Here is a 25179-nt window from a genome sequence, read left to right as displayed (position 1 = left end):
TTGCCAAGAAAGACCTTGTCTAAATTTGCGCTCGGTTTTGTGGTTGAGTTTGGACTAAGGAACACAGTTGCATCTATTCTCTTCTCTCTATTTTTTAGATAAATATAAGAGAAGTTGAGTAGTGGCTTGTTCTTGTTATCACTTGACAAAAGCACAAATTTTTTCCATGATTTGGTGCTTATTCTCGTGAAAATATTCTCTACTTATTTTTCGTTGGTAACTAATTTAGTCTACGGGTGCTTCAAATTATGTTTTGTAATTGTTATTTGAAGAAGCCCTTTGAAAATTGACCTCAACAGTTGATTTGCATCAACATGGGGAGTAGACATATGAGTAATAAGAGTGACATACTCTGAATTATGTTAAGCACCTAGCCAATACTACCCAAAAAACCGGCCTGTTAGGAGCGGAAGACATAGGTACTTAACGCCCAGGACCCTAACATTACACCCCCCTTAGGGACCCGACGTCCACGGCGGCAAGCACCGACGGTGGCCCACTCAAGTGGCTGCCCCACTCCTAATGCCCTATCACAGTTCTCTAGGTCGGCCCCTTCCACTTGGTCTCCCCTTCAGCTTCGGTAGCACACACCGGGATTCGAACACGCGATCGAGCGCTAGCTTTGATACCAAATGTTAAGCACCTAGCCAATACTACCCAAAAGACTGGCCTGTTAGGAGCGGAAGACATAGGTACTTAACGCCCAGGACCCTAACAAATTACTACAATTCCACTAAGAGGTCTTTCCAATTACCTCAACTTGTCACAATCGGTACAGAGGGTTCTCATTACTCGTGACCTTCTCAGTCATGTTATCAAAATCCCTCCTTTGATTGATGAAGAAGATGAAGCCTATCACAAATGGGTTAAAAATGATAACATGGTTATCAGTTGGCTTATTAACAACATGGAAAAGCATGTAGCTAACAATGTGGTTCACTTGGAAACATCCAAGGATATTTGGGACACATGTGCTATGCTCTATTGAAGTACCGCCTCCTTGAAATGAGTATATGATGTTTTCCAAAGTATGCTGGCTACCAAACAAGGAGATAATATTCATGAGTTTTTGGCCCGGTTTCGTGGCCTTCTCCAAGAATGGAAAATTGATCAACCATACTCTACCGCCATTGTGGTTCAAGAAAAACAACGAGAGGCCCTAGCACCAGCTATTTGCCTTACCAATATTAAGCCTTATCTAGAGGTGGCTAAGACTCAGCTTCTTAGTTCCTCTGCTCTTCCCTCATTTGATGACATCAGTACTACATTGTTACGGATTCCTGATCCATCTCCTCCTTCTCCGATTAATGCTCCATCAGCTATGTTCTTTGGTAATTGGGGTACATCATCCCAATCCCGAGGACACAGCAGAAATACTAGAGGAGGCTGCCACAGAGGCAATCAAACGGGTCTGACTCATTCCGCACTAAGCCTCGATTGTATACTTACAATGGTGGTCAAAACCACCTTGTGGATTCTGTTATGGACCAAATAGTGAGCCGAGTCAGGCTGGGACACCGTGGTTGAGTCAATTACCTTGACTGAGTCAGTTAAGTAGTCATTTAGTTTATTTTCATGTTAAATGACATAGAAGGGGCACAATTGTAATTCTCTAAACTTGTGGTCATTAGCCCTATTTAAGGGACGTCATTGGAATGTAAAAGAAAAGCTTTGATCAATTAAAAACTAGGCAAGGTCGGATTCTCCCTCTCTGAGGTCCATAACAGATTCATGCCGAAAACTTAATGGCAAGCCTGATTGGACCACAACAAATCTAGCCTTAATTAATGTTGAGAAAGGAATTAAGGGCTGACTCTCCTTTCGGGAATGTGACTATTACTATGGAAGACTATGCTACAATTCAGAAGTTGAAATCCTAATTGGTGTCCTCTACTCCATCAGGACCTACTACTGCCACTACCATTGCCTGAGGTATGATTTCTTCCTCTTCAACCCATTCCTCTTGAATCATTGACTTCGGAGCTTCCGAACACTTGTCAGGTAACAAACACATGATTCATTCATTGTCTCCATATCTTCCCCATAAATTTGTCACTATTGCTAATGGTTCCCAAACCAAGGTTCCTGGTAAGGGTTCCTCTTCTCGTACCACATCTATTGCTCTTCAAGATTTGTTCTTTGTTCCTCAATTTCCATTAAATTTGCTCTTCGTTAGTCAATTAACCAAACAATTGAATTGCTTTGTCACCTTCTCACCATCTTCATGTACGTTTTAGGATCTAACTATGAAATAGGTGATAGGTGGCGGCCATGAAAAAGGGTGATTATACTATATTACTCTTCCACTAGTAGCTGCTATTTCATCCACAACATATGAGAATCAACTTTGGCACAACCGGCTTGGTCCTCCATCTATCTCGTCACTTCGTTATTTAGTTCCATCTCTTAAATCTTTGTCTACTTTCAATTGTGAGACATGCCAATTAAGTAAGCATATTAGGAGTACATATTCTCCTTGTCTTACAACTACCAGTGCTGCTCCATTTGCATTAATACACTCTGATGTATGGGGACCTTTAAAGGTATCTAACATTTCTCAAGTGTTGAATTTATGGAAAAAAATACTTTATTGACTTCATTAACTTATTATAATCAGTGTACATGAACCTCTATTTATAATTGAGGAAGGTAGCGGAGCCCAATTACAATAAAACTACCTTTGTCCCAATTACACCCAAACTCTAACACTTAAAGATAAGTCCTAGCATAATTAAATAACTCAATATAGAAAAAAGACAAACATAACTCAAACTAGAACTTTTCTAGGACATGACCATATGATAAAGATACTTTTGTGAGTCCTTCTTGATCTTTCAACTTATGTGATAAGGATGCTAGCTTGTGGTAATCATGGTGGATCCTACTTGTTATGTGCTTGGGCCCATCTTGTGGGCCTTCCTTGTTCTTGTGGCCCATCTTATAATACTCTTAGATATGTGGGCATTCCTTGATTGTGTGGGCTTGGGCCTATCTTCCAACACTCCCCCTCAATCTGGGGGTGAGAGAACAACATGAACTATAAGCTTGCTGCAAATGATGTATAGAATATTTTTGTATAAAATGGCACATCTTCCAATATGCCATCATCTTCCAAAACTTCCCCTCACGATATTGCATCCTTCCATGAGGCCCTGCTGGGATAATAGAAATGAGAGTTAAAATCACTCCTAGCCGGTAAGACAATGCTCCATATTCCAATATATCATGGTGTCCCAATCCGTGAGAGTTAATTTAAATTAGCCTCTTAAATAGATAAAGTAATTTTATCATGATAGGCTTATCTTGGAGAGTTCTAGTTGGAATGTAATTAGGAGTCCTAAAATTACTTGTACATGGACTCTATCACCTCTTCAACTATAAATAGAGGTGATTGTAACTCGAAATTCATCAAGTAAGTTTCTTATTTTTTTCTTCTCTGTTGTGTGAAGTGTTCTCTCTCTACTCTCTTTTATTTTCCTTCTCTTCTCTCTCTACCCGAGAGCTCTTCTCATTTTCATTTTTTTTCTTTCTCTCTCCCCTTGCTTGAGGTATTATTCATGGGATCCTAAATTCAACATGGTATCAGAGCTACCAATTTAGGATTCCCATTATGCTCTATGAAGATATGATAAAAATCTGCTCATAGAAGGCTCCTTATGAAGCAAGATTGAAGCTCAAGAGATAAGAATTTATTTATGATATTATTAATTTTATGCTACTATTTTTTTGGTATTAAGAGGTGGTTTAGAGATGTCCTTATGCATGTTTTCATCTTAAGAAATTATGATAATATATGTATCTTTGATTATCTTTGATTAGTAGAGATTATCAAGGCAGTTTTTGTTGGTTTGCACAATACTTTGATCGAGACCAATGCATATTGGATATTTTTTTTATAAATCTGTGGGAACAAGATTCTTGGATAAAGAAGGATGATGTTGAGCCTTTTATGAGTCATTATCCATTAAAATTAATTAGTTAGAATTTATGCTAAGCATCTCCATTAACTGAGTTGGTTAAAGCCTTCCACTTGGTCATATTTTATGAACTGGTCCACATTGGTTCGTTGGTTTCTTACCACAAAGGATCTAGTTGGTCATCTCACCAATAGTGGACCACATATTGATGAAGATGATATATTCTATACCAAATGGTTAAAGGAGGATACATTGGTTATTAGTTGGCTTATCAACAGTATGGAGGAACATGTCCCCAGAGAGATGGCTAAACAAATTTGGGAGACATGTGCCAAGTTGCATTCAAGCTCCGACAACTTACAAAGGCCACATGATATTTTACAAGAGATGCTTACCACCAAACAAGGAGACAATATACATGAATATTTGGCTTGCTTTCAAAGCTTTCTTCAAGAATGGAAACTAGCCCAGCCAACCTCAGCAGATATCTCTGTTCAAGATAAACAAAAAGAGGCCTTGATAACTGCCATATGCCTTGCAAACATTAAACCACATATTGAAGTTTCTAGGACTCACCTTCTTAGCTCTTCAGTGGTTCCCACTTTTGATGATATATGTGCTACACTTCTTCGTATTCCATACGCTTCTCCCTCCACTACTGAAATATCATCCGCTATGTACTCTAGATATAGGAGAACACCATCTAACCAAGGCCGAGGTCAAGGCAGATTTTATAGAGGTGGAAGGACTGGTTTTGACCGAACAGATGGGAAGGAATGCACCCATTGTAAGGGATATGGCCACACTAGAGACACGTGCTTTCAACTGAAAGAATGCTCTATGTGTGGTAGATTGGGCCACTCTCACGAAAGATGTTATAAAGCTAATGAGAATAAGGCTAACCAAGCCTGATACAAAGGTAGAGCAGTCTACCACAACAACTCCAAAGCATACTTTTACTGATGAAGACCATGAACTATTAAATAAAATGAAGACCATGATGGGGTCCTCTCCAAGTATTTCTTCACCAACCGCTGCCACCACCACTTCAGGTATGTTTTCTGCCACTTTTCATCTTGGATAATTGACTCACAAGACTCCGAGCATCTTACTGGTAACAGACATCTTCTATTCTCAGTTTCTCCATGTCTTTCACATAAATTTGTTACCATTGCTGATGGTTCACAAACTAAAGTTCAAGGGAAAGGATCCACTTCTGATACACCATAACTTTCGCTCACTGATATCCTTTTCATTCCTACTTTCCCTTTGAATCTTTTATTGGTTAGTCAGTTCACTAAACATTTTAATTGCTCTATCACTTTCTCACCCACTTCATGTATGCTTCAGGATCTTACAACAAAGCGGGTGATTGGTGGAGGCCGTGAACAAGGGGGGCTTCTACTACCTGGATGTGCCACAAATAAATATTGCATCCACCTGTGACACTGAAACCAGGTTATGGCACAATCGGTTAGGACATCATGCCACCCAATCTCTTTATCATTTTTTTCCTAAAGCGCAGTCAGACCTTCAATGTGAAGCATGTCAAATAAGTAAACATCATAGGTCTACATACTCACCTCGTCTATAAATTAAAAGTCTCTCATTTTTCGTTAATTCATACTAATGTATGGGGACCTTTGAGTGTCTCCAACATTTCTCACATGAAATATTTTATTATATTCATTGATGACTTCACTTGTACCACTTGGTTATTTTTTTTAAAGAGTGTTATGAAATACTTTTGATATTTAAAGTTTTTCATGCAATGGTACTCACTCAGTTTGGTCTGAAAATTAAAGTCCTTTGGTCGGATAATGCCAAAGAATACAAATCCAAAGATCTTGACTCGTTTTGTCAAGAAAATGACATTATTCATCAGACATCATGTGCCTACACCCCTCAAAAAATGGTGTAGCTGAATGAAAGAACCATCATATTCTTGAGGTAGCTCGTGGTTTACTATATGCCATGAAAGTTCCATATTTTTATTGGCCGCATGCAGTTCTTACCGCATATTTTCTTATAAACCGATTACCCTCTTCCATTATGCGTAAAACATTTCCCTACTCTCTGTTATTACCTGATGATGATCCTTTTTCACTGCCTTTGAGAGTCTTTGGTTGTCAATGTTTTGTCTATATTTCCTCCCCAAAACATTATAAGCTTGATCTCAAATCTGTGAAGTTTATCTTCTTAGGATAATCTTGCACACAAAATGGTTATGCTTGCTATAATCCCTCTCTTCAAAGTTTACTTGTGTCTCGGGATGTCACATTTTTTTAAGACTCCTCATTTTATTCTTATAGCACTCCTTCTAGTATGTCCTCAGTACCAAGTTCCCCTCGATTGGTAGTGCCTCATGATACAGAGATTATTCAACCCCCAGAGCAAGTGGCCTACACCACACTTGGTGAGTTAACAGATCCACCAGAGGTAAGTCCTTCATCACCAGTTAGTTTTGGTCCTCAATATGATACTCGTCCTATTGCCATACGAAAAGATCCTTGATCATGCACTCAACCTTCTACTTCTCATCCTATTTCCAATTTTGTGTCTCATCATCACCTCTCACCTTTATGTTGTCAGTTTCTTTCTTTTATTTCCTTCATATCTGTTCCATAGTCATATCAGGAGGCTCTACAACATCCAGGGTGGAAGGCAAAAATGGATGAAGCAATGAAGGCACTTAATGACAATCATACATGGTCACTGGTTCCTCTTCCCACAGGTAAAAAACCCATTGGTTGCAAGTGGATTTATACTATCAAACATATTCCGGATGGGTCAATTGCACGACTGAAGGCTTGATTGGTTGCTATAGAATTTAGGATCTGATGAAAGGAACTTTAAATCAAAAAGAAAGAAGAAGAAGAAGAAGAGAGAAGGAGAAGAGAAGAAGAAGAACAAGGAAGGAGAGAGTTTGGATTAAGGGAGAAGAGGGTTGCGTCAAAAAGAAAAATGAGGGCTGGACGAATTTGTGGAAAGAGAGGAGAGTGCTTCAATGCCCTACCTCTTAGCCAATGCCTTTATTTATAGTTTTACAATGCCCTTAGGGCTACAACTTGATAAAACAAAAGACATAAAAGGAACACATATTTACACTTCAATGCCATCTTTATGGAAAGTACCATATTTTACACATACGCCACTCCTTTGACATGTGGGCTTCTTATATTGAGCTCGTGGGCTTGAGCCCATCTTCCAACACTCCCCCTCAAGCTACAGGAGAAAAGACATCATAAATACCTAGCTTGCCACATATAAACGATAGGATTTTAGATGTAACGGGTTTAGTGAGAATATCAGCTACTTTCTCTTGAGATGACACATGTTTGAGAGAGATTTTTCTTACTTGAAACTTCTCCCGTATAAAATGACAATCCACTTCAATATGTTTAGTTCTTTCATGAAAATTTGGATTTAAAGTGATATGAATGGCTGCTTGATTATCACAATGCAAATTCATGGACCCCTTTTTATAAAAATCTAGTTCGGTAAGAAGGGTCTTGACCCATAAAAGTTCACTAATGGTATGGGCCATAGCTCTGTATTCTGCTTCGGCGCTAGATCTTGCAACCACATTTTGCTTCCTACTTTTCCGTGTAACCAAGTTTCCCCCAACTAGAGTACAATATCCTAATGTAGATTTTCTATCATCAAGAGATCCAGCCCAATCTACATCTGAGAAGCCTTCCATGTTGAAGTGCCCATGTTTTTTATACAGCAATCCTCTGCCTAGAGCTCCTTTTAGATAACGTAATATTCTCTCTAAAGACTGCCAGTGGGTAATTTGTGGTTTGTGCATGAATTGACTCACCACACTTACAACATATGATATGTCTGGCCTAGTTACCTTGAGATAAATCAATTTTCCCACTTGTCTTTGATATTTTCCAAAATCAATATCTTCTTCATTTGTGGCACATAATTTTACATTTGTATCCATAGGTGTGTCAACTGGTCTACAACCCTTCATTCCTATTTCTTCAAAGAAATCCAAGACATATTTCCTTTGGGACAATATTATCCCATGTTTGGATTGAAGAACTTCTATACCCAAAAAATATTGAAGCATACCAAAGTCTTTAGTCTTGAATTCATGACATATCATCTGCTTCACCTCTTGTATGCTCAAAGCATCATCACTGGTTAAAATAATATCATCCACATATATGGCCAATAATATTTTCCCTTTGACCGTATCTTTATAATATACTGAATGATCAACTGAGCACCAATGAAAACCAAACCGTAGGAGTGTTTGACTAAATTTATCAAACCAAGCCCGAGGGGACTGCTTAAGCCCATATAAAGACTTTTTTAACCGGCATACTAATTCCCCCTCAACCACATAACTAGGTGGTTGAACCATATAAATTTCCTCACTGATATCACCATTTAAAAAAGTATTTTTAACATCCAACTGATAGACGGGTCATGAGGAGTTAGCAGCAATAGATAAGATGATGCGTACCGAATTCAATTTTACAACAGCAGAGAAGGTCTCCTAATAATCTATCCCATAGCACTGCGTATAGCCCTTATCAACCAGTCAAACTTTAAGACGAGCAACCGATCCATCCGGATTATGTTTCACCAAAAAAACCCATCAACAACCAACTGCTCTTTTACCTTTCGGGAGTGATGTTAAGTGCCAGGTTGGGTTTTCATATAAGGCATGCATTTCTTCATCCATAGCTGCCTTCCATCCAGGATGTCTCAAGGCCTCCTGATACGAATGTGGAACGGAAGTAGAAGAAAGGGACGCAAGAAACTAAAAACACTTGGAAGACAAGCGATGGTGAGACATAAAATTTGAGATATGATGCGAAGTAGTACAGGAGCGGCGTTCTTTTCTTAAAGCGATAGGCCAAGTATCCAATTCAGGCCCATACATAGGTGGAGAAGGACTTACCTCGGGTGGATCCGACAACTCCACAGGTGAAGGTACGGTCGGTGCATTAGGGGATGGATCCACTTCAAGATTGAACGGGACAAGCGGTGAAGGAGTAGTAGAAGGGCAACTCCATCCTGGAGGAGCATCATGGGAGGAGTGGAAGGGGGTGTCCTCAAAGAAAATCACATCCCTAGAGATACACATCCTCCGAAAGGTAGGATTGTAACAGACATAACCTTTCTGGGTGCGAGAGTACCCCAAAAAAATGCACCTCATAGATCGATGATCAAGTTTATTTTTATGTGGGCATGTAATATGAACAAAACACGTACATCCAAACACTTTCAAAGGATGAGAAAAAGGATCTTCACCATTAAATAACACAGTGTAAGGAGTTTTATGATGAAGGACTGATGAAGGTAACCTATTAATGAGAAAGCATGTTGTAAGTATAGCATGAGGCCAATAGAAATAGGGTACCTTGATGGAGTAGAGGAGGCCCCAAGGAACTTCAAGAAGATGACGATTCTTCCTTTCGGCAACACCATTTTGTTGAGGAGTATAGGCACATGATGTTTGATGAATAAGCCCATTACTCTCACAAAATGATTTGAAGTCATGAGACATGTATTCCTTAGCATTATCAGATCTAAGGGTTTGAATTTTCTTCCCAAATTGTGTCAAGACCATAGCATGAAAATTTTTAAACAAAGGAAGAATTTCAGAACGCTCTTTAAATAGATATAACCAAGTCACTCGAGTAAAATCATCAACAAAAATGACAAAATATTTAACTTGGGAAATATTTGAGACACATAAAGGGCCCCATACATCAGAATGTATTAGCTCAAATGGAGCAGTACTTGTAGTTGTGAGACGAGGAGAATATGTACTCCTGACATGTTTACTTAATTGACAAACCTCACAACTGAAATTAGAAAGTCCTTTTAAAGATGGAACCAAAGAACGAAGTAAAGGGGTAGACGGATGACCAAGTCGGTTGTGCCAAAGTTGGGACTCAAATGTAGAGGACGATAATGCAGCTAATGGTGGAAGAGTGAAGTAGTACAAACCCCCCTTTTTATGGCCGCCACTAATCACCCGCTTCGTAGTGAGATCCTGAAAGACACAAGAAGACAGTGAGAAGGTGATAGAGCAATTTAATTGTTTGGTTAATTGACTAACCGAGAGAAAATTTAAAGGAAATTGAGGAACAAACAAAACATCTTGAAGGGGAATAGATGAAGTAAGAGAGGAGGAACCTTTGCCAAGGACCTTGGTTTGGGTACCATCAGCAATAGTAATGAATTTATGAGGATAACAAGGAGATAAGGACTACAACAAGTGTTTGCTACCTGCTAGATGTTCGGAGGCCCCGGAGTTGATGATCCCAGAGGAAGAGAAAGAAGAGGATGAAAGGATACCTGAGGCAATAGTAGTGGCAGCAGTAGATGAAGAGGAAATAGACGATTCCATGGACTTCATTTTCTGAAATGCAGCATAGTCCTCAGCCGTAAGAGTCACATTTCTGGATGATGATTCAGCTTACCTTCATTTTTCTCAACGTTAACCGAGACTGGGTTAGCTGTGGCCCAATCAGGTTTGCCATGAAGTTTCTAGCATGATGCCACAAGGTGGTTCTGACGGCCACAATAAGTGCAAAGTTGAGGCTCAGTACAGAAAGAATTCTGACCCATTCTACCACCTCTATTTTCAGCCCCTCTCATAGTTTGACCCCCTCTCATATTTCTGCCCCGTCCTCGGGATGAGGAAGATGTTCCCCAATTGCCAGAGAACATCGCTGATGGAGCATCAATAGGAGGAGGGGATGGATCCGGTATCCAAAGTAATGTACCACTAATATCATAGAAGGATGGAAGAGCAGAAGAACTTAGAAGCTGAGTTTTGGCCACCTCAAGCTATGGTTTAATATTCGATAAGCAAATGGCTGCTGCCAAAGCTGCTCTTTGTCGTTCTTGAACGGCCATATCAGTGGAATATGGTTGAGCTAGTTTCCATTCTTGAAGAAGACCTCAAAACCGTGCCAAAAATTCGTGAATATTATCTCCATGTTTCGTATGCAGCATGTTTTGTAAGACATCATAAATTTTTTGTAATGAAGCAGCGCTTGAGTAAAGCTTGGCACAAGTGTCCCATATGCTCTTAGAAGTTTCCAAGTGGACCACATTGTTGGCCACCTGCTATTCCATGCTATTAATGAGCCAACTTATCACCATGTTATCATCCTTAACCCACTTGTGGTAGGATACATCTTCATCAATTGGAGGAGGAAAGTTAACAACGTGGCTCAAGAGGTCACGAGTAATAAGAACCCTCCAAACCGATTGTGACTAGCTCATGTAATTGAAGAGACCTCTAAGTGGAATTGTAGTAATACGGAGTATATCACTCTTATTACTATTGTATCCAATCTCCATGATGAGGCAAGTAAAATATGGAGGTCAAGGGAAAATGCCTTCTTCAAAGAATAATTACTCAATGTAATTTGAAGAACCCGTAGATCAAATCAGTCACCAACAAAAGAGAACAAGAACCAATTTCTTTCACAAGGGCAAGCACCAAATTATCAACAAATTTGTGCCTTTAGAAAGTGATAATAACATCCAGCCATCACTCAACTTCTCTTGTATTCATAAGAACAAAGAGAAGAAAGTAGATGCAACCGATTAGGCCTTAATCCAAACTCCAACACAAACGAGCAATAGACAAAAATTTAGAGAAGATTTAACGACAAACCAAGACACTTGGAAGAGATTTATCTTCAGCTCAAGGGAGACTTCAATGTAAAAATAAATTCAATTGTTGAAGTTAAAAAAAATGAAACTACGAAGGGTAAATGACTGCTAGAATTTCTTCAAACATATAATGGGCATCCAAAAATATAACACAAACCCATGAGCAACCTTAAGTAGGAGAAGATACAACAACATGTGCTGGAATTCTATCTCAAATGAGATGGATCCAAATTACATAAAGGTAATTGAATTTCACCCATCAATCTTAATAAGATGCAAACAACAAATGATCTTGATCACTCTTGTAATTGATTTACAAGGAGTCAAGATTATAACATCAACTTAGTCATAGAAATAAATGTTTACAACATATAAAGATTTATCTTGACTTGATGTGACTCAAAATTCAAGAAGTAAAGAAAAACAGTAAAAAGGAGTATGTAAAAAAGAAAAGGAAACAAAAAAAAAAAAACGTAAATAAGAAGAGCATGAACTTATCTCTTCATGATTGAACTCCTTTTACAACTTCTTGAATAGATTTCATAATAACTCCATGAAGAGAGATCCTAAACTTCTTGCTCTGATAACATGTGGAATTTAGGATCTCATGATAGGAACTTTAGATCAACAAGAAAGAAGAAGAACAACAACAAAGAAGGAGAAGAGGAGAAAAAAAACAAGGAAGGAGAGAGTTTGGATTAAGGGAGAAGAGGGTTGCGTCAAAAAGAAAATGAGGGTTGGACGAATTTGTGGAAAGAGAAGAGAGTGCTTCAATGCCCTATCGATGTAAAATTTAATTACATCGGCATTGATACCTCGCAAGCGTAATTATCATTCATGTAATTTAGCGGGAAGCGAGGGTCATATCCACTGGGAGGACTGAATTTTGTGTATTCTTCAGTCAACTAGTCTAACCAAATATGATGAATTAATCTGAACTAAACACTAATTATATCCTAAATTATCAAGCAATCATCTGGTTAACTACTTGCACAACAGGAAACGTCAACTCTGGATTTTACAATGATTCGTGCCTTTCTCAAGCGCCACGTAACCACAAATCCGATTTCTCAATCCTTGCATCTAGCCCCTCTCGGGCGCATAGAGTGAAAGACAGAAATCAGATTAAAATACCAAAATCCAACCTAAATTATAATCCTACCCTAACTAGCTAATTTAATCAAATATCCGGAAAACAAATATTCAGTAAACATTAATTATCAAATCACATTTAATAAACATTCAAAACCTAAGTTCAAACTATAGAAAAATTTAAATTCCAAAATGATGAATTACTCCCCTTCTCCTTCCTCTCGCTCGGGCAGCAGACTCATTCTCACGGGTGCTGCAATTTCCCGAAATTGATGGCTTCAGGTAGCAAGAGCAAGTGGCCGGAGGTAGAGAGGATGCCGGCAAAGAAGGATAGAAGCCGACGGACGGAGGTGACGACCGGCGAACGAAACGGAGCTGAAGTTCTCTAAATGGCTCTCTCGAGTCTCGGTCAGAGTCGGAATAGCTCCGGGAATGGTCGGAAATAGGTAATCGGCGCCGGAGGATGATCGGAATGCGGAATTGGCACCGGAGGAGCCCTCTCGGGTCACTTCTCAGCCTGGTGAACAGAAACTAGCACTGTCGAACTCACCGAGACGGAGAGTCCCTCGAGCTCTCCTTGGGTCTGTTCTCGGTTGCTGGACGGCGGTGGACGACGGTGGCACGGTGAACGATGGTGGCAAAATCCTCTCGGGTCTTCCCCTGTTTCGGTTCACGGTGCTTTGTTTCGGTTCACGGTGCTCTGTTTCAGTCGACGATCTCTCTTTTTCCAGTCGACGCTCCCCTCCCTTCTTTAATACGATTTCCCTTTGTTTTAATACAATTTGCCCTAAAAAATCACCTCCATTTCTCTAAGGGCATTTTGGTAAATATCTCCTTCTCACCAAAATTTTCCTAAAATTCCATAATTGAATCTATAAAAAGCATTTCAGGCAGAAATAAACCCTAAAAGCAATGAAATATAATTCAGGAGAGAAAAATATGCAATATAGACAGTGATTAATGCCAAATTCAATAAATGCACGTTTCATTTGAAAATGCTCTGTTACAAAAATGAGATCCCCCATTACTGATGATCGCTCTCGGGGTACCAAACCAATTAAAGATGTTTTCTTTTAAAAACTTTACCACCACTTTGTGATCATTTGTCTTACATGCAATAGCTTCAATCCATCTAGAGACATATTCAACAACAACAAGGATGTATTGATAGCCGAACGAGACAGGAAAATGACCCATGAAGTCAATACCCCAGACATCAAACAATTCAACAATAAGAATGGGGTTAAGAGGCATCATGTTCTTCCTAGACAAACTACCAGTCCGTTGGCATCTATCACACACACGACAAAACTCATGGGCATCTCTAAATAATGAAGGCCAATAGAAACCACATTGCAAGACTTTAGCCGCGGTTTTCTAGCACCAAAATGTCCACCACATGCGTGGGAATGACAAAATTCAAGAATGTTAGCAAAGTCTTGCTCAGGTACACAACGCCTAATGACTTGGTCAGGACACACCTTGAACAAATAAGGGTCATCCCAAAAAAAATGTTTTGACTTGGGAAAATAATTTCAACCGATCTTGTTTACTCCAATAATCAGGAATCTTATGAGTTACAAGATAGTTGACTATGTCAGCAAACCAAGGCAACTGGGATACTTGGAGAAGTTGCTCATCAGGGAAGGAATCATTTAAAGTAAGGAATCCTTCCTGAGGTGCTACACAGATCCTAGATAGATGATCAACAACAACATTCTCACAACCCTTCTTATCTCGAATCTCAAGGTCAAATTCTTGCAATTGCAAGATCCATCTAATCAAGCGAGGTTTAGTGTCCTTGATGGATAATAAGTACTTCAAAGCAGAATGATCAGTGAACACTATAACCTTTGACCCTAACAGATATGATCTGAATTTGTTCAAGGCAAACACAATAGCTAGCAACTCCTTCTCAGTGGTAGTGTAATTCAATTGAGCATCATGAAGAGTGCGGCTAGCATACTGAATGACACAGGAAATTTTATGCGTCTTTTGCCCCAAAACAGCCCCCAATGCATAATCAGAGGCATCACACATCAACTCAAAAGGCAAAGACCAAGTAGGGGGTTGGACAATGGGTGCAGTGGACAAACATTTCTTCAGTGTCTCAAAAGCATGAATACAGGCATCATCAAAGGCAAAAACAACATCTTGAGCAAGCAAATTCGTCAAAGGACGAGAAATTTTGCTAAAGTCCTTAATGAAGCGCCTATAGAACCCAGCATGGCCAAGGAAAGAACGCACCCCCTTCACAGAAGTAGGTGGTGGCAGATTGGCAATTAGGTCAACCTTGGCTTTGTCCACTTCTACACCCCGCTCAGACACTGCATGTCCTAAAACAATTCCTTCTTTTACCATGAAGTGGTATTTCTCCCAATTCAAGACTAAATTGGACTTAATGCAACGGGACAATATGAGTGAAAGATTGTGCAGACATGTATCAAAACTAGAGCCAAACACAAAAAAATCATCCATAAAGACCACTAAAAAGTTACCAATCATGTCAGAAAAGATACTCATCATGCACTATTGGAAAGTGGCGGGCGCATTGCATAAACCAAAAGGCATGAGTCTGTAAGCATAGGTGCCAAACGGACACGTGAATGTGGCCTTTTCCTGGTCTTCTAGAGCAATGGGAATTTGATTGTAGCCGGAGTATCCATCCAAGAAGCAATAAAAATTGTGGCCGGCCAATCGCTCTAACACCTGATCAATGAAAGGTAGTGCGAAGTGATCCTTCCTAGTGGCAGAATTAAGTTTTTTATAGTCAATGCAGACACGCCACTTGGTGGTAGTTCTTGTGGGAATCAATTCACTACTCTCATTTTTCATTATCGTTATCCCCCCTTTCTTAGGGACTACTTGAATTGGACTCACCCAGGTGCTATCGGAAATAGGGTAAATGATTCATGTCACAAGCAACCTGATGACTTCTTCTCTCACAACCTCCAACATATGGGGATTTAACCTACGTTGCATCTCACATGAGGCTTTAGTCCCCTCCTCCAAATGAATACAATGCATGCATATGGAGGGGCTAATCCCTTTTAAGGCATCAAGAGTCCACCCCAATGCTTCTCTGTGTGCTTGTAAAACTTCAGTCAATTGTTCCTCCTGCTCAGTACTCAAATAAGAGGAAATAATGACGGGCAATGAGTTCTTGGGCCCCAAGAACGCATACTTCAACGTGGGAGGAAGTGGCTTAAGATCTAGCTTGGAAGTTTCAAGAGGTTTGTCCAAGTCAAGATGAAGATCTTGTGTATGATTAGTTGTGATAACCTCATAAGCTTCCTCCAACAGAGGTACAGAACTGAGTAAAGAGTCAAACTCTTGGAAATATGTTTCCTCATCAAAATAGTCCATGTCTAAAGATGTTATGCAAGACTCAAAAGATTTAAGAGTGGATTCATCATCAAGCATAACAGTCTCTATCTTAAATGCAGGACTCAGATCATCGGACTCAAATGGGTGGTGCCCGACATTAAATACATTCAATGAGACCTTAAAATTTCCAAAAGACAACTCCAACTCACCACTTTTACCATGAATGATAGCATTAGATGTGGCTAAGAAGGGATGTCCTAGGATGACAGGAATTTGGTTGGTCACATTGACTACTGGTTCTGTATCAAGAACAATGAAATCAACCGGGAACAGAAATTTGTCCACTTTTATCAAAACATCTTCAACTATTCCTCGTGGTATCTTGACAGAACGGTCAGTTAGTTGAAGTGTGATGGCAGTAGGCTTCAATTCCCCCAAACCTAATTGTTGGTACACAAATAAAGGAAGCAAATTCACACTTGCCCCTAAGTCAAGAAGAGCTCTCTAGATGGTATGTTCACCAATGACACATGAAATTGTGGGATATCCAGGATCTTTAACTTTAGGAGGAGTGTTGTGCTTTAGAATTGAACTTACATTCTTGGTAAGAAAGACCTTTTTGTTAACATGTTGTTTGCTCTTCGGTGTACAAAGATCTTTCAAAAATCGGGCATAGGTAGGGACTTGCCTAATAGCATCAAGAAGTGGAATGTTAATGTGAACCTTACTAAACAGTTCCAACGTTTCATGCATGCTATCTCCTTTCCTAGGTGGGCCCGATAACCTTTGCGGATAAGGAGCTGGTGGGACTTGGTTAGGGATCTGCTTGGTTGTTGGTGGAGAACTTGGAGGTTCTTCACTTAATGATTTGTCCCCATTGTCATCCTTTGACTCCTTAGACTTAGCGGTCCCTACCCCATTGTTCAACTCATGACCACTCCTAAGAGTGGTTATGGCTTTGGCTTGTTCATGGTGGGGTTTGGAACTCAACCCACTCTCATGTGTGCTTTTGGGGTTAGGAATGGTTTGACTCAGGAGTCTATTTTGTGCTTGTTCACTCATGTGGCTGGCCAATTGACTCACTTGCATTTCAAGTTTAGCAACGGAGGACTGTGTATTCTATATGAATAATTGAAGTGTATCCTCAAGTGAAGGTTTTTGTGGAATCAATGGCTGTTGAGTGAAGTGTGGGTGCGAAGCTTGGGGTTGAGTAAACCCTGGAGGACCCCAACCCGTGGGCCCTTGGACCATGAGAAATTTGGGTGCCCAGCCCAACCCGGATTATATGTTTCCGAAAAGGATCGTTCCGGTTTGGTCTATGAAAAGTTTGGACTGCATTCAAGTCCTCAATGAGCTCCGGGTAGGATGAACTAGATGGACATATTTGTGTGGGATGAGATGAACCAGAGCATATGGCACAGACAGTAGATGGGTTAGGAGCAGGTGAACTCTTGGACACCATAAGGGCATCAATTTTTCTAGTCAACCCCTCAATCTTGGCCATGAGCATGGGTGTTTCACTAACCTCGTAGAGACCCCCTCTTTTGGCTTCGTGGGATCTCCTATCAACATTAAATGATGAACCCCATTGCTGAGATTGATCACTCAACGTTTCAAAGAAGTCCCACGCCTCACTAGCACTCTTACCCATCAAACTCCCACCACTCGTTGCATCTACCATGGATCTTACCTGGGGTGTAAGTCCTTGATAAAAGTATTGCACTAAATGCCATTTCTCAAACCCATGATGCGGACACCTACGGATCAAATCCTTCCATTTCTCCCAAGCCTCATAAAAGTGTTCACCCTCATGCTGCATAAAGTTGGAGATTTCTCTTCTGAGGGTTGTAGTTCTCTGAATGGGAAAGTAATTGGACAAAACTTTCGTGACTAATGTGTCCCATGAAGTAATGCTGCCCACCTCTAAGGAATTAAGCCAAGACTTGGCCTTATCCTTAAGTGAAAATTGAAAAAGTCTTAACCGGATAGAGTCATCTGAGAAATTCTGGAATTTGAAAGTTGCACAAATATCTAAGAATTCCTTGATGTAGTAATAAGGGTCCTCCTTCTCCAACCCGTAGAATGTAGGGAGGAGTTGGATCACACCCGGTTTCAACTCATAACTGGCGGCGGTAGTGGGTGGCAATATAATGGAAGAAGGTGATATGAAGTGGGATGGGATAGAATAATCTCTCAGGGCTCTACGGTCACCTACTGTAGGTAACTGTAATGGTTCACCCAGATTGGCCATGGTAGCTCCTAACTTGACTTCGGGTGTTTTTCTACAAATATGTTCTACCTCTTCAACAAAGGGAGCTAATGGTCCACCTAGGGAGTGGCGCCCATGTATAAAAACACAAAAAGAAACAAAATGAACTATCAAATTAAGCTAACAAACTCACTACTGAAAATACGAACTAACTAGAAGAAATAAAAATAATTCCATACAAAATCACCAAGATAAAATTATGAAAGAAAAAAAAAAAATAATAAATAAAATAAATAAATAAATAAAATAAAAATAAATCTAACCTAAGACCATGGAGAACAAAGAAATACACTTAATACGTGCCTCCCTGGCAACGGTGCCAAAAACTTGATGTAAAATTTAATTACATCGGCTTATATACCTCACAAGCGTACGAATCGTTCATGTAATTTAGCGAGAAGCGAGGGTTATATCCACAGGGAGGACTGAATTTTGTGTATTCTTTAGTCAACTAGTCTAACCAAATATGATGAATTAATCTGAACTAAACACTAATTATATCCTAAATTATCAAGCAATCATCTGGTTAACTACTTGCACAACAGGAAACGTCAACTCTGGATTTTACGATGATTCAAGCCTCTCTCGAGCGCCACGTAACCACAGATCCGATTTCTCAATCCTTGCGTCTAGTCCCTCTCGGGCACATAGAGTGAAAGACAAAAATCGGATTAAAATACCAAAATCCAACCTAAATTATAATCCTACCCTAACTAGCTAATATAATCAAATATCCGGAAAAAAATATTCAATAAACATTAATTATCAAATCACATTTAATAAACATTCAAAACCTAAGTTCAAACTATAGAAAAATTTAAATTCCAAATGACGAACTCCTTCCTCTCGGTCGGGCAGCAGACACATTCTCACGGGTTCTGCAATTTCCCGAAATTGATGGCTTCGGGTAGCAAGAGCGAGTGGCCGGAGGTAGAGACGATGTCGGTGAAGAAGGATAGAAGTCGACGGACGGAGGTGACGATCGGCGAAGAACGAAATGGAGCTGAAGTCCTCTAAACAGCTCTCTCGAGTCTCGGTCGAAGTCGGAATAGCTCCGGGACTGGTTGAAAATAAGTAATCGATGCCGGAGGATAGTCGGAATGCTAAATTGGCACCGGAGGAGCCCTCTCGGGTCACCTCTCGGCCTGGCAAACAGAAAATGGCACTGTCGAACTCACCGCGATGGAGACTCTCTCGAGCTCTCCTCGGGTCTGTTCTCGGTTGCCAGACGACGGTGGTGCGGCGAACGACGGTGGCAAAATCCTCTCGGGTCTTCCCCTGTTTCAGTCCATGGTGCTCTGTTTCGATCGACGATCTCTCTTTTTCCAGTCGATGCTCCCCTCCCTTCTTTAATACGATTTCCCTTTGTTTTAATATGATTTGCCCTAAAAAATCATCTCCATTTCACTAAGGGCATTTTGGTAAATATCTCCTTCACCACCAAAATTCTCCTGAAATTCCATAATTGAATCCATAAAAAGCATTCCAGGAAGAAATAAACCCTAAAAGTAATGAAATATAATTCAGGAGAGAAAAATATGCAATATAGACAGTGATTAATGCCAAATTCAATAAATGCACGTTTCATTTGAAAACCGATAAATAACCACCTATAACACAATGCTAAAGGTTATTCTATTATAATTAACCTAGTTCTCATGTCAGAATATGGCATCTATCACCTACCTCTTAGCCAATGCCTTTATTTATAGTTTTACAATGCCCTTAGGGCTACAACTTGATAAAACAAAAGACATAAAAGGAACACATATTTACACTTCTATGCCATCTTTATGGAAAGTACCATATTTTACACTTATGCCACTCCTTTGACGTGTGGGCTTCTTGTATTGAGCTCGTGGACTTGAGCCCATCTTCCAATAGTTGCCAAAGGTTATACTTAGTGCTATGGAATTGATTATGAAGAAACCTTCTCTCTAGTGGCATAAATGAACTCGATACGTATATTATTATCTCTGGCAGCTAATTCATCATGGCCGATAAATCAACTCGATGTTAAAAATGCATTTCTTAATGGTGATATTAAAGAAAACAATTACATGCACCAACCACCTAGGTATGTGGTTGAGGGGGAGTCCGTATGCCGCCTTAAAAATCTATGTATGGTCTAAAGCAGTCCCCTCGGGCATGGTTTGAGTAATTTAGCCAAGCCATCATACGGGCCGGTTTTCATAGATGCTCTGCAGATCACTCAGTATTTATTAAAAATACATCGAGAGGTGAGGTGATTCTGGTTGTATATGTTGATGATATTATTTTAACTTGGAGCGATTCCGAGGGCATTCAGAAAACAAAGGAGAAAATATGTGCTGAATTCAAGACAAAGGATCTTGGATTACTCAAATATTTTTTGGGTATTGAAGTATTACAATCCAGACATGGGATTGTGCTATCCCAATGGAAGTATGCCCTTGGTCTACTAGAAGAAACAAGAATGATGGGATGCAAACCAGTAGACACTCCTATGGATGCAAATACAAAATTATGTGGAGGCATTAGAGAAGATGTAGATATTGGGAAATATCAAAGACTAGTGGGACGACTGATTTACCTATGTGTAACAAGGTCGAACATTTCATACGTAGTAAGTGCGGTAAGTCAATACATGCACAAGCCACAACTTAGTCATTGGCAAGCACTTGAAAGAATACTACGATATCTGAAAGGAGCTCCTAGAAGGGGCCTTCTCTATAAAAACCATGGTCACTTCAACATCGATTGATTCTCAGATGCAGACTGGGCTGGATCCCCGTACGATGGTTGGAGGGAATTTGGTTACATGGAAAAGAAAATTCCAAAATGTAGTAGCACAGTCGAGTGTAGAAGCAGAATACAGAGCAATGGCACACACTGTTAGTGAACTCATATGGATAAGATCTCTTCTCACTGAATTGGGATTCTGCAAAGAAGCTCCAATAGATCTATATTGTGGCTAACAAGCAGCAATACACATTATATCGAATCCTGTCTTCCATGAAAGGAAAAAGTATATAGAAGTGGATTGCCATTTTATACGAGAAAAGTTCCAAGCTGGTTTCTTATCTCTGAAGCATATACCATCACAAAATCAAGTTGCAGACATTCTCACAGAGCCAGTCACTCACAAGATTAGGTCTACCATATGCAGCAAGCTGGTCATTTATGATGTCTTCTCACCCCCAGCTTGAGGGGGAGTGTTACAATGTGGAACCCACCATGGTGCTCGAGCTGGTGGGACCTACCATGAGGACGTGGGACACCAAGAAGAGTCCTCACCCAAGGAAGCTCGAGTCAAAGAATTAAGACGCACAAGCTGAATTGAGTTAGAAGACTTGAAGATCAAGTGGGACCCAAAAATATCTCACGAGTTGTCAACCTTATCCAGATGAGCTAGAAGATCATGAGGGACCCACAAGGATAAGGCTACGAGCTGGCCTTCTCCCTTATATTCACGTGAATGAAGCAAGAGTCCTAGTTCAACTCATCTTAGGCTTCTAGTAGATTGGTTTTAATAGACTTATCATAGAGAATTAGAGTTGGAATGTAATGAGGATTGAAAGGCTAATTGTATAAGGACTCTACCTCCTCCTCTACTATAAATAGAGGTTTTGTAATTCGGAATAAATCAAGTTACACATCTCAATCTCAAGTCACTCTCTCTCACTCTCCCTTTGCTTGGCGCAACCTCTCTTTGCTCTTTTATTTTTTCTTCTCTCTACCCGAGAGCTCTTCTTCCCTTTTCTTATTTTTCTTTCTTCTTTCTCTTGCTCGGAATTATGGAAAAGGGATCCTAAATCCAACATATACAATAAAATGCGAGCTACCGCAAGGAGGTGACTGGTCTTCCATCCTGCTACACCATTCTGTTGGGGGTGTAGGCACAAGATGTTTGATGGATAATGTCATTATCTTGAAAAAATTAGTCAAGATCTCTGGAAGTATATTATTTGGCATTATCAGATCAGAGTACTTTGATTTTCTGACCAAATCGATTGACAACCATAGCATGAAATGATTTAAATATGGATGGTATTTCAGATCGCTCTTTAAAAAGAAATAGCCATGTGGTACGAGTAAAATCATCAATAAAGGTAATAAAGTACTTGACTCGGGAAATATTTTGAGATGCTCAAGGGCCTTCATACATCTGTGTGGATCAAAGAAATAGTCATGTGGGCTTGGGCCCTATCTTCCAAGACTCCCCTTCAAGCTGGGGATGAGAGAACAACATGAACTCCCAACTTGTTGCAAATGATGTATAAAATCTTTGTCTAAAATGGCACATCTCTTAATATGCCTTCATCTTCCAACACTCCCTCTCACACTGGTGCTCTCATTCATGAGGCCCAGCGGACATAAAATCAGTGAGAGTAAATCAGTCCTAGCCGCAAAGATATTGCTCCATACTCCAGTCTTAACTCATGCTGGATTTAGGACACACTCCATCTTGTGTTGGTAGTGTATCTATCGGCATTGGTCTAGAGTGCCCATCTCCACCACCGTGTCCCTCCACAGGACAATGACTCTCAAGTTGTAGAGTAATATATGACATTAATGGGGGGAAGTAACATAAATGTAATAATAAGTTCCTCCGTCATGGACTTTCAACAACAAATATTTTTGATATTTTTTACGGGGATGAAGTTCCTCCGTCATGTACTTCCAACCACAAATATTTTTTCTATTTTTGACAGGGATGAAGTTCCTCCATCATGGACTCTAAATCACAAATAATTTTGATATTTTTTATGAGAATGAAGTTCCTCCGTCATGGAATCCCAACCACAAATATTTTTTATATTTTGGACGAAGATGAAGTTCTTCCGTCATGGACATCCAACCACAAATAATTTTGATATTTTTGACGGGGATGAAGTTCCTCCGTCATGGACTCCCAACCACAAATAATTTTGATATTTTTGACGGAGATGAAGTTCCTCCGTCATGGACTCCCAACAAAAAAATATTTTTGATATTTTTTACGGGAACAAATAAATAATGGTATGAGGCTACCTCTTCTTCAATAATAATGTCTCATCAATAGAGACACAATAACAATAGCTGAAATGGGTTTGGGCCCATTTAATACGAACCAAAATAATCCTTATAAAATGACCAATGAAATAATCCAAGGCACATATCTGTTCTAAATAATATGCTGACCAAGGAATAATATGTCAATGCTTCAAAAATAATAATCCAGCCAAAGAAAAAATTTACCGAGTTGCGCTGAAATATTTATTAAAATTGGGCATGTATAACAAGGCAAAAAATAAGTGGCTCGGGTCAGGTTGACCCAGACTAAGTTGGTCCGAGTTGACTTGATAAGGAACAAAATAGTGGTTTGCTGGGTTGCTCTCGGCCTGGTCCGGGTTGGGCTGGAACGGTGCGGGACAGCAGTCGTTGAACCTACTTTAATACGTTTCCTAAGTTAGGAAACGTTTAATTTTTAAATAGTAACTTCATCTTCCTCCCCGCTTCTGACCATAGCGGAAATCCAGAGGAAAGTTTCCAACCCGATGATAAATTCTGATAGTTGAAAAGGGAACTTTCTGGCCGATGGTAACTCCAGCCATCTGAAAGTTTCTGAAAACATTTTGAAGTCGAAAATCAATCCCATAGAAGATATACTTTCCAATGCGTCTTCTTTGGCAATAGTGGGTCATCTTCCCCGACGTCGAAGCTATAATGGACTCTCAATGGAAACAATCCAAAACGGCAACAAGATGGCAGAGATGTTAACCGTTTTATCATGAGAAATGGTTCCTTATAAGGGTGGTCGGCAACTCCCTCAGTAACACGGTGCCATTAATACCTTGATAGAAGGTTGGCAAAAGAGAAGGTTTTTTATATCGTTTTGATCCTCTATCTCGTTACTCAATCCCCCTTCAGTTTATCCATCGTCAAGATTGTTCAAAGATTGGAAGCGCCAAACAGAGAGAACAGAGACTTATGGAATCTGAAGCGTATGGAAGGAGGTATGATCTTTGCTTCCGCTTACATTTATATGATGAATTCATGACGTTAGAAATTCATAGATATTTAAGTCTTACAGTTGGTATCAGAGCCAACCTCTGATCCAGCGTTTCGATTCCAAGAATGAGCGATTTCTGTGCGCTTTCTGTATGAGAATTGCGCTCATCGCTTGCGATAGCCGGGGCTCTGGCATCGACGAAAAGTGTCATAGAAAGACGCAACACCGACGCCGGTGACCATTCTAAAAGTTAGGCTGGCGTCGACATTGTATAAAAAAACTAGTGCCCATAGTCTCTGTACGCTCTCTGTGCAGGACCGTCAACAGCTCTTGCATCGTCGTAAAGTGTCGGAGACGCAGCGCCAACGCCGGTGACCATTCCAACAGGTTTTTCAGCATCGACAACTTTAAGGAACACCGGAGAACCTTAGTTTCTACGCACGGTTGGAGGTTGAAGACAATCTCCTAGGCGCATAAACTGGTTAATTAAAACCATAAGGTATTTTTGTAAATATGTGCGAGTTGGTTCGATTGAGTCATGTGCGACTCGCCGTTCCAACTCGGCAACCGCGTCTAAGGCTGAGGCGACACGGTAAAAGAAAAATAAAGAGTTGACTCGGACGGGTTGAGTTGGCTCATTGTTCCAACTCGCTAAAGTGAATCGCCCGAGGGAAGACCGAGCTAACACGGTAACAAAATGTGATTTTGCGCCAGCTGTATTCGAACCCGCATGCTGGCAGAATCTTCGGCATGTATATTGAAATTTTTATATTTATTTTCTGTTACAGTTTTTATGCATTTTTTGACATATATTTAAATGCATGAAATTAAAGTTATGCTTAATATTATATTTTTTAATTATGCATATATTATGAGAATATTTTGTGCATAATGATAACATGTTAGTGTAAATTAAAATTATGCAATTCATGCTATTCTCA

At 39.9% G+C, this 25179-nt stretch overlaps 1 non-coding gene across 1 annotated transcript; it reads left to right on the top strand.

Annotated features, from left to right (window-relative positions):
* Window positions 1–17734: 17734 nt before the first annotated feature.
* On the top strand, window positions 17735–17841 carry LOC137942247 (small nucleolar RNA R71). The gene has a single exon (XR_011110494.1). It is a non-coding gene; the product is annotated as a small nucleolar RNA R71 (small nucleolar RNA).
* Window positions 17842–25179: the final 7338 nt, after the last annotated feature.

This window comes from Aristolochia californica, unplaced genomic scaffold (genome assembly GCF_029961685.1).
Source record: "Aristolochia californica isolate CCGP_79_NKW_82.1479 unplaced genomic scaffold, dmAriCali1.0.hap1 SCAF_9, whole genome shotgun sequence".
Taxonomy (NCBI): domain Eukaryota; kingdom Viridiplantae; phylum Streptophyta; class Magnoliopsida; order Piperales; family Aristolochiaceae; genus Aristolochia; species Aristolochia californica.
This window is presented reverse-complemented; position numbering and strand designations above follow the sequence as displayed.